This window comes from Oryctolagus cuniculus, chromosome 1 (genome assembly GCF_051225735.1).
Source record: "Oryctolagus cuniculus isolate XC-2025 breed Fujian yellow rabbit chromosome 1, ASM5122573v1, whole genome shotgun sequence".
Taxonomy (NCBI): Eukaryota; Metazoa; Chordata; class Mammalia; order Lagomorpha; family Leporidae; genus Oryctolagus; species Oryctolagus cuniculus.
In genome coordinates this window covers 20574142-20584817 of record NC_142867.1, presented here as the reverse complement: position 1 = coordinate 20584817, position 10676 = coordinate 20574142, and the positions used below count along the sequence as shown (strand labels likewise).

The window sequence follows — 10676 nt, the reverse complement described above, 5'->3', positions numbered from 1 at the left end:
GACGAGAGGCGCCGTGTTACCCTGAGCCGGCTCCTCCAACAGAGCTGCTTTGAAGGAGAGTCAGGGCAGCTGTCCCCGCAGCCACGAGGAGCCACGGGTGGCCTGGGTGCGGTCCCCGGACAGCAAAGGGACTTCAGGAAAAATCTAGAGACACCTGCGCAAACTCTGAACTCCTGCTAAGAGCAAGGCACGTGATTAGCTCGGGAACAAGGGTCACCGATCCCCACTAATGTAAGATGTTAGTGACAGGGGAAGGTGCTTGGAAGCCATCTGGGAGCTCCGTGTAACGTCTTTGTAATTGTTCAATACATTTCAAACTCCTCTTAAAAAAGAAGTGGTCTATTTTTAAAAAAATCAAATGGATTGTGGGTGGGAAGAAAAGGATAAATTTTGTTCTAAAGTTTCCCTGGAACGGGAGCTGGGGGATGACAGGACAGAATGTCCTTTTTTTTTTTTTTTCCTTTCTTTAAAAAAAATAATTTAGCTTTTTATTAGGCAAAAGAGAACAGATTCCACAGACCCAATTGTAAGAATATAATACTTCCCTCCCTCCTTCGCCTTTCCTCATCCTTTCTAGTGCAGAATGTCCATTTCAGGATGAGCAGGTACCTGCTGCACCAAGGTGGAGCGAAAGCATTTTCATTCCCTCAGATGGAGAACTCCACCCACAGCCCCACCCGGGATAAAACAAGAGAGGCATCGGAAACACCAGGTGAGGACACAGGCAGGTGGAGGCGGGCTGACGAGCAGTGCCTGCAGACAAGAATCAAATCTGAATGTCGGATGGAACCGTGGGAAGTGAGGAATACAACGATTACTACAGCGGAACAGCTATAATATAACGTGTTAAAAGTTACATGCGTGCGGTCTCTATGGGAATGCCTCCCTGTACTCACCCTGCTTCCAGGATGACGACAGCCGACAGCACGGCCGCATGGTGAGCTGAGCTCAGCTGAGCGACCTGGGCGTCATCAGCAGGAGGACTCTCAGCGTGAAGTGGCGGCCGCGCCACGATGATGTCGGGCGGGTGGTGTGTGTGGAGTAGATACACTGGACAGGGATGGCTCCAATTCCAGGTGGGAGGGTGCAAGGCGTCCTCACGCGCCTCAGGACTGCGCACAACTGAAAACCTGGGGATTTCTAACTTACGGAATTTTCCACTTACTATGTCGAGACCACCAGTCGACCACAGCAACTGGGAAGGGAAATTGTGATTAAGGGGTGGGGGAGGCGACTGTACAGGGCCCCTTCCTCACAACCTTGTACAGGAAGCAGTGAGGGGGCCGGCGCAGGGGTGCACCGGGCTAAGCTGCTGCCTGCAATGCTGGCGACACGCATCGGAGCACCTGTTAGCGTTCCGGTGGCTCTGCTTCCAGCCCAGCTCCCTGCTAATGCACTCGGGAAAGCAGCGGAGGACAGCCTGAGAGTTTGGGCCCCTGCCACCCACGTGGGAGACCTGGATAGAGTTCCAGGCTTCTGGCTTCTGTTTGGCCCAGCTCTGGCTACTGTAACCATTTGGGCACTTTCTCTCTCTCTCTCTTCTCTCTCTTCTCTCTCTCTCTCACACTCTGCCTTTCAAATAAATAAATCTTAAAAAAAAAAAAAAAAAAAGAAGTGGTGAGACCCCCTAGATGGCCCATCTTGCCCCTGCCCATTTCCACGGCGGTCCAGGGACCACCTCCCCTCCTGTCCCTGAAAACCCCCAGAAATGGGCAGGAAGATTCTTCTGATTTGGCCTCACCAGGCACTGAGTTGAAAACAGCGGGGTAAGGAGCAGCCTGCAACCCCCAGCCCCCTCCCCATTCAGGACCAACATTAGCGGTCCCATCTGGCCTGGCAGCCCTGTGAAGCCTCCCCAGCCCCCACACACCAGTGGGTGGAGGGAGGGTCACAGTCACATCACAATGCATACAGATGTTAAAACATCATGTTGTCCACTATCAACATATATAATTTTTTTCTTGTCAGTTAAAAACAAAGATGCTAGAAAAAGAAAAAAAAAGTATCTCAAATGTTTTTTTAAAGATTTATTTATTTACTTGAAAGGCAAGGTTTACAGAGAGAGAGAGAGAGAGGAACAAACAGAGAGAGGTCCTCCATCTGCTGGTTCACTCCCCAAACGGCCACAACGGCCGGGGTAGGCTGGTCTGAAGCCAGGAGCCAGGCGCTTCCTCCGGGTCTCCCACACGGGTGCAGGGAAGACCTGTGCCACGCAGGGAAGTACACCTTCACCCACCAGGAGCGCCTCCAGCTACAAATGCCACCCACTCACACCTGTGTGGTGCCTCACTCTCAGGACCAGAGCGGTAGCCAAGGACCTGCAGACAAGGGGAGAAAGCCACAGCCCCGGAGAGCACCACAAACCAGGGACGAACTTGCAGAAAGCACGCGATACGGAGGACGGGGAGGGGAGAGAATCGCAGAGCAGAGGAAGCGGTGCAGCCTCCAAGGTAAAGGAAGCTGTGGGAAACAAACAAAAAACAAGAAACCTGGCTTCCTGATGACAATGAAGGTGAAACACTGAAAGATTAGGGTGTGGCAATCCCCTGGTTTTCAGCGTTTCATCACACCCACAAACATGAGGGAGAACTGACTTACGCAGGAAGGCGGTTGATTTTGGCTCATGGTTTTGGAGGTTCACAGTCTAAGGTTGGGCAATCCCCTTGGCCTGGCATTGGATGCAGGTGGTGGGTGGCAAAACACATGCAAAGAAAGGATTCTTCCAGGGAGAGCCAGGAAGGGAAAGGAGAGAGAGAGAGAGAGAGAGAGAGAGAGAGAGAGAGAGAGAGAGAGGGAGGGACTAGGAAAACAACCCAACAACTATGATCAGACTGAGTCTACAGTGATGGCAGAGTAGGGTCGGGGTACACGGGGTCAGGGAAGAGGGAGTGCATGTGAATTAAAAACCCTCATCTACCATGCCTGAAACAATGACAGATAAGCACTAAAACTGATTCACCCAAAGCTGGATATATAAGCACAAACTGTAGGAACACAGAAACCAATACCAGTTAAAGAGTTAACATTGTTGCATCTGGCGAGTGGGAGATACATGCTGCTTGATATTAAAAGACACTGTAAAGCCGAGTACTTAAACCATTTGGTACCATGTGAATCGACAAATGATCAATGGATCAGAATAGAGACAAGAAAACTTAGCATGTCGCCTCCCCCCGCTACACACACCAGGAGCCAGGTGACGGGGGAGGAGCCGAGCTCTCTCCCTTTGCTGCAGTGCCCACCTCCTGTTGACCAAGCTGTCTGATCCCTAGAACCAACAGCCTTCCTGTGGACTGGGGAGAGCTGTAAATGGGGGCCTAAGTGATCTCCCCAGACCCTGGCTTGCATACTGCTGGTGACAGGAAGCTCACCACTTGTGGTTGCAGCACTTGTTGTTTCGGGGGGCTCTATCTTAGGCAGCTCTTTTCCCACGGAGCTGAAATCTGTCTTCTATATTCCACCCAGTGGTCCTCCATCGGCTCCCTCCCTGCCTGGGGGGCTCCCGGTTTAGAAGTGTGTGGCTTTGGGGAGTCATCTTGGAGTCTCTGGGATTGAATGCAGCTTCTCTCATGTCCCCCATCCCCATCTCCATCCCAAGAGCCCGAACTCCACCTGAGTCTCCCATGTGGGCGGCAGGGGCCCAAGCACTTGGGCCATCTTCCGCTGCCTCCCCAGGGTCATCAGCAGTGAGATAGAGTGGAGGCAGAGCAGCCAGGGCTCTCTCTCCAATGCAGCTGCACCACACCACGGCACCACACCAGCCCTGTCCTTTCCTCCTCTCCCTGCTTGGCCAGAAGAGCAACACTAGGAGCTAAACTCAACTTGGCATCATGACTGCATGCGGCAACTCCAGCCTGACGGACAGATGAGGAGACTGGGGTTTCCAGCAATGGACGTCCCCCAAATGGAGGGGACTACCCAGAAGCCTGTGCCTGGAAGCTCCCTGGCTCACACCCAGGGCCACACTTCCACCTTCTCTTGACCTGTCCAGCTACAGAACCAGGTGTCAGGAGCACACAGCCAGAGCCTCAGCCAAGATCCAGCGGGAGAACCAGTGTGGCGAGACACGGCTCCCCAGCTGTGCCCCCACCCCCACCCTCCACTGCTCCCCGGGGGGCCCAGCCGCTGGCATCCCGCCCTCCCCAGAAAGGCTGGCAGGCAGGACGCCCTCCTGCGCCTGCCCCTGACCTGCAGGGTTTCTTGTGCCTCAGCTGCTCCAGGGGGCGGAGGGAGGCCGGGCACTGCTGCTTCCCCGTTGTCAGAGGCGGGATGCTCCTCATGACCGAGGAGGAGCCCCAAGCTGAGACAAGCCCCAGGGCTCTTGTGCAGAACGTGAGGACGGCTCCGCGGCGTGGGTTATGAACATGGCTGCCGGCTCACAAGCTCCTTATCCACAGGGCAGCCAAGGCGATCGTGGGGACAGAGATCAGGGGCTGTGTCTCCAGCTTTAGAGCTGCCGGCGTCTTCCACCACAGCGGGTACCTCCGACCTGAAAGAGTCTGGCCCACCTGTCTCCACGCCCTCTCCCCTCGGTCCCCTTCCACACTACGCTCTGAGCACACTCGCCTTCTGCTGCGTCATAGAACCAGTGCTGCTCTACCCCAGTGCCTTTGCACTGGCCATGCCTCTGTCTAGGAACTCCTCCACTCAACTTCTCAGTAAAGCTGGCTCCTTTGCATCTCCCAAGACTCCACTGAGACGCCTCCTCCTCAGAGAAGCCTTGCCTGCTCTTGCTCCTGCCTCATTCTCTTTTGCCTGGGGTAGGGGTAGGGGTGAGGCCTGGGGGAGCGGAGGCTTCTATAAGGAAGAGGAGCCCACCCCTGCCGTGCCCGCATAGGAGGGGCTGATGGGACATACCTCCAGGGGGACAGGTAGGGGATGGCGGCGAGAGATGGAGAAGCTGCTTGCCAATAGAGTGAAAAATAGCAACAGCGACCCAGCCGGCAGCATTTTGGTGTTCGGCGTGGGCGGCAGCTGGGTGAGCAATGCCTTGGTTTGAAGCCAGTCTTGCCTTCCTTCCAAGAGAGGGATCCCTCAGCTGTTGGGCAAGGGGACAAGACCAGCCCAGACCAGAACTGTGCCTGGCTTAGCACAAGGCCCGTGGCATCCAGCCCCCTGCGGCAACTCTTCCAAATGTGGGTTTATTGAAAGGATTTAGCTCTTGCCATTAAAAGAGGGGGGGGGGCATCGACTAAAGGCAGAGAAGATGAGGCTGAGCCGGTGGGATTAGAAGTGGGAAAGCAGGAATGAGAAGGAGGCAGTGGCCAAAGCTGTTGGGAAGGAGGGTAGAGCTTGGCCGTGAGCTTCCTGGAAGCCCCTGTGCAAAGGGAAGCCCGATTGGTCACAGAGCTCTGCTCTGGTAGAGCCTGCCAGGTCCCTCAGGCGAGACTCAGCCTGTCCGTTTCCATTCTTTGCAGGCGCTGAATCCTGAATGAGATTTCTCCCTTGGAGTTTTAGGAGGGGGTCCTTCATTGAGGCAACAAACACCATCCGGGTTTTATAGCAAACTTGGAAGTGACTCCACGGGTCGTTCCTCCCAATCAGCGCCAGCGCCAGCGCCAGTGGGCACCGAACTTGTAGCTCAGCGGACCCGCAAACGCCCTGCCGGGGCCTCACCAGACGGGTCGGGGAGTAGGAGCGGTCAGACTGATTTTCCTCGAGGAGCTGCGTCCCACCGCTTGTTTTGGGAACCAGGACAAGACGAGCAGCTTTGGTAAGGGCAGGCCGTGAAGTCGGTGCCATATGCCTTAGGGGGAGATTAGGGAACTGTCCCACCAACCAGTAGGTTGAAAAGCTGCATGCTTGAAACAGACTACAAACCAGAAATAACCAAGTGAGGAAGACACTGAGACAGGCAGAGCCAGCAATGAATCTTTCCCCTACCTCTAGCTGTGTGACCTTGGACAAGACTTTCAACCTCTCTGAGCTTGGCTCCTCTGGTACTGAAAATGGGATTTGCCTTGGATGCCTGGGCACTCAACTGGTGAGTGGTGACGCCCCCTAAGGCGCGGGCCACCTCTTCCCCTTGTGCCTGATTCTTAGGAAATCCCCCACCTCCACGTGTGGGTTTCAGCTCCAACTCAGCTGTCCAGGGAAGCTGAGGCACAGCTCCGTCAGGCCACCTGTCCGGGCTGATTGCTTTCCACCCCGCTGTGCTGCCCCCAGCTGCCCTGGCTTCCTTCCTGTGCTTTGGTCTTGAGCTTCAGGGACAGCTGACGGCTGAACCCTTAGCAGTGTCTGTATCCCCAGGAGGATGCTGGGCGCCCGGGAGGAACCACCAAACCACAGTGTCCAGGGCACAGGTGCAGCCCCAGGACACCAGGGGACCAGGGGACACCACACCTGGCCCAAGGCAGAGGAGATTTAAATAAAAAGCCAGTGCCTCCAGGTGGAATCCCCTCCCTCCCTGACCCCGGGCCAGCTCATTCTCATTGGTTTCGAGGTGTTGTCTGCCCCACCCACCCAGCCTACTCCAGTCGCTGCAGGACCGGACATGTCAGGAGCCCTGGTCCTTTGACACCGTGAGGTCCTCGCTCCACCTGCTTGGAATGCCATCCCGCACGGGCCTGCCTCTGGCGCCATGCTCTCAGCGGCCTCTCCCCCTCCAAAGAACAGATGGCTCCTTCCTCAAGGCCCCTGCCCCTGCCGGAGCACTCGCCTGGGGCAGAAAGCCCAGGGTGGCCCCACGCCCACGAGTTCCGGAATTAGCTGTGAGCGCCTCCGTCTTCCAAGCAGCTGGATCGCGTCTGTCCCACCTTGGCCCTCGCCAGCAACAGAGCCCCCGAGAGTAGCCGGGGACGCCTGCCAGCACAGGTGCACCGGGTGCCAGGTCAGGATAGCGGCTGCTTCTTGAGCGCCTACTATGCGCAGCAAGCACTGTCCCGGCTCCTGCCATGTGCCCTACTTTGCGGGGGAGGAAACTGGAGCTCAGAGAGGGAACACCAGTTACTCAAGATCACACAGCAAGTAACAAATCAGATTCCATGCGGCCATGCCGGAGATGCCAAAGTCAAGGGGAGCAGATGTGATACACAGGTGCTTCCCGCCGGCCCCCTCCAGCCCCACACCTGCACTCCCAGAGCCTGGAGCAATCCGAAGGTCTGCCTGAGGAGCCCGTGGAGTGGGGGCACCAGCAGCAGGGTTGACAGGGGACTCCACCCCCCTGGGGTAGGAGCCTGAGCGGTCGGCCATTGCAGCACTCCCCCGAAAAAATCGTCTGGCACAGGGGCAGCGCCTCCCTGCGTTGGTACCCCTCTGTCAACCTCTGTCCAGCTGAGGTTTGCGGAGGGTGCACTCTTGGCGGGCAACACAGCCTCCTCCGGCAGCCCCGTTCTGGCAGCTAGGCCTTAGCGGGTGTCCCCTGTCCTCCTCAATGTACCCCCACCCCCAGTCTCTTCGCAACCTGCGGGGGGAGGGGGCTTTCTGGCTCTGCCCACCTCTCGTCTCCGCCATGCTGAGCCCATTTCACAGATGGAGAAACTGAGGCCCCCGCAGGCCGGCGCAGGCAGGGCTCGGAACCGCTATCTCCGCAACTCATCTGGACGCCAAGAACACGTGCGGTTCGCGACTTGAACACCGCAGCCCCGCGTAAAGAGTTAAATGTTTTTAACGGGCCTCCTGCCCCTGACCTCCCAGCCTTCCTCTACCCTTGACCTCCAGCCTTTGGCGTGGGCGCCTCCGGTTTTTTTTTTTTTTTTTTTTTTTTTTTAATGTCTTCACTTCGCGTCTCACAGCTGCTGGGCACTCAAAGGGTTAACAGGAGCGGGCGCGGGGCGGGTGCGGAGCCCCGAAGGCGTTAAAAATATCAAGCGCCCACTCTCCAGGTGGCCGGTGGCGGCGGCTGGGGCGAGCCCGGGGCCCCCTCCGAGGGGCTGGTTGGAATTCCACAACTTTCGGCTCCGACCCCCCGAAAGTATCCCAGCTGCAAAGTTCCCGCACCCGCTTCTTTCCCCATTGATTTATTTCAGCCCGGGCCGCTCCCCCGGGCTCCGGCGGCGCGGGTCCCCCCGCCGGGCAGCGCGCGCGGGGCGGGGGCCCAGGGGGGCCCCGGGGCCGCGCTCCGGGGCCGGGTGGGGACGCGGCTGGCGAGGCCCGGCTCCGGCCCCTGAATTGGGGTCCGCGTCTACCCCAAACGCCGCTTTCTTCCGTTTTCCATGTCATTTCCTGTACTAATAAGATGGTGGTCAAGGCAGGGGAGGAGAGCAGCAGCGAGTCGCCGCCGCCGCCGCGCCGGGGCTGGCGCTGAAACTTTGCCTCGCCGGGGACCCGCGCGCCCGCAGCGCGGCCGCTCCCGCCGCGGGGGCCGCCAGCCGGGGCCGCGCCGCCTCCGCCGAGCCGCCCGCCGGGCCGCCCGCGTCGCCCGGGCCCCGCGGCGGCCGCCGCCGCGTTCCCGGGAAGGTGAGTCAGCCCGGTAGCCAATGTGGCCATTGAACATGGCTTCGGAAAGCGCTCGGCAGTTTGCCAGCGAGCGCGGGGGGCCGCGGGTGCGGAGCGGGGGGCTGCACGCGGGGCGGGGGGGGGCGCGGGCGGCCGGGGGGCGCAGGGGCGCCGGGGGCCCCCTCCGGGGGAGCCCGGCGAGGCGTGGGGCGGGGGGCGGCGCGCCGGGCCCCGCCGCGGGTTAACCCTCGGCAGGTAGCAGCCGTCGCCGCGGGAGCCGGGGGCCGCCCTCCGCCTCCTTCCTCCCGGTTCGCTGGCTCGCTCGCCTTGTTACAATGTAGCCTTTTCTCTGCGCCGACGTTCCGCCCGCTGACGGACGTGGCCGCCGACCAATGGGAGCGGCGGCGCGGCCGGGCGTTCGGAACGCGGAGACACGCGCGGGGCGGGGCGCGGGACCGGCTGCGCCGCCGGCCTGGTTCTGCGGGCCAGCCGGGGTTCTGCGCCGGGGGCTGACTTGGGGGGGGCTCCTGCGGGGTGCGGCGGGGCCTGGTGCGGCTCGGCCGGCGGGCCTGTTGCGGAGGAGGGAGTGTGTGGTGCAGTGCGAGGCTTGGTGGCAGCGTAGTCTGGGGCGATTGCTCCGGAGTGCAGCCTGCACCCCGCCCCCCGCCCCGCGGTCCCCAAGGCACCGGCTTATGTAGAAACTGCAGAAACTTGGTGGCCAATGACCTGGCTCCGTCAAGGCCAGCATGCCCTAGGCAAGTCGCTGCAGGGGGACTGGCAATGTCCTGGGTGCTGGGCGATGCGGGAGAAAAGTTGCTCGTGCCTGGAGCCTCCTTGGGAGGGGGGGCCTTGGGACCTCCCATTCGGCCCTCCCCCCACCACCAAGGGCTGGGATTTAGGGGAGAGAGATGCGTCGCCCCTCTCGGGAAGGCTGCCTTGTGTGATTTAGAACGCACAGAGGAAACACGCCCAGGTCTTTGTGCATGGAGGGCAGGGGGCTCCTGATGGCCGGGAAGCTCTGTACCCTTTGGGGCTTTTTGTGCCTGGGCAAGAGAATTTTCCATGAGGCCCGGCGCCTGTGGCATCCAAGCCGGCCTTCATGCGCGTTTCCCTGTGGGTTGTGGCTGTGGTGTGGAGTCCTCCCCCCCCCCCCCGGGGGGGGGCATGGCTTCGCCCACCAGCTCTGTATAGTGGGCAGGCAGAGTTCCGTCCAGCGCGCAAATGCTGCCTAGGGCCCTGGCTTGACTCAGTGTAGCAGGCAGAGCTTCTCTCTTGGAATCCCTCTCATGATGACTGTGACTTTGGACTTCGCATGGTTGCCCTTGACTTCTCTGGGCCTTGTGTCGCCATCACTAAAATGAGGCCACCAGCAGTCTGCCTGGCAAGGCAGTGGGGACAGCAGGAGGAGATGCCCAGCCCCGAGGCCTGGCACAGGGCACAGATGCATTCCTGCTCCCTGGGGTTGGAGTGGAATGCACTCCCCTCGCCCCCCGGGCGGTCAGAAGTGCCCATTGGCCCTCCCCTGAGCCCCAGGGAGCAGCCCGGGGGGTGCAGTGTGGCTTCTTCCTTGGTGACATTCTCCCTTGTCCCCGGAGCTCATCACCCCTGTGCTCCAGCTCTGTCCTTGGGGCCTGCCCATGGCATTGGTCTGGTTGAGAAACTTCTCCTTAGTGTCCAGCATGGCGTCCGTCATCTGCACCTTTAAACCTCTCCTGGATGTCCCTGGGCCTTCTCGTCCTAGGCAATTGGAAATGAAGAGCACTGGGCTGGGAGTCAGGAGCCACACCTGTTGGAGCTTCAGCCGCGTCCTTGGCCGGCCCTGCTGGTGGTCTCCTAGTGAGGACACACCCACAGTCCTCTTCGCCAAATCTCCAAGGCTCTCGGCCAAGGGCACCGGGTCCCACCAGTCCTGAAGGCAGAAGCCTTGGTGTCTCTGTCTCTCTCACCCTGTTACCCTCTATCTCTAGGCCCAGGGTGCGTTACCCGCTCAGAAGAGGCTGTCCACTTTGGTCCAGCTCTCACACCCAGCGTCTTAGTCAAGGTGTCGCTGTCACTGTCCCCTGTGACCAGCAAGAGACTCCCAGTGTCCCCTGCAGCTCCGTCCCGGCTAGAGTGAGCTGTCCCAGGCCAGATCGCGTCACCCTGGCCAGCTCCCACCTGAGTCTCCCTGGTATATTTAGGATAAAGGACCAGCTAGTTTCCAGAGAGCGGCACCTGCCCCTGCCCTTGCCTGTAACTCAGCTGACCCCTCTAGAAACCCCGCAGCCTTAGGCCGGCGCTGCGACTCACTAGGCTAATCC

At 59.6% G+C, this 10676-nt stretch overlaps 1 protein-coding gene across 3 annotated transcripts in view; it reads left to right on the top strand.

The window, feature by feature from the left end:
* Positions 1-7808: 7808 nt before the first annotated feature.
* The window catches only part of PRDM11 (PR/SET domain 11), an 81362-nt gene continuing 78494 nt past the window's right edge, over positions 7809-10676 (top strand). For 2 of the 3 annotated variants that reach the window (XM_089309141.1, XM_089309147.1), the window contains exon 1: positions 8177-8397. The gene's annotated coding sequence lies outside the window, so the exon portion shown is untranslated. Of the gene's footprint in view, positions 8398-10676 lie in introns of all 3 variants that reach the window. The other variant, XM_070064444.2, reaches the window with a different exon arrangement.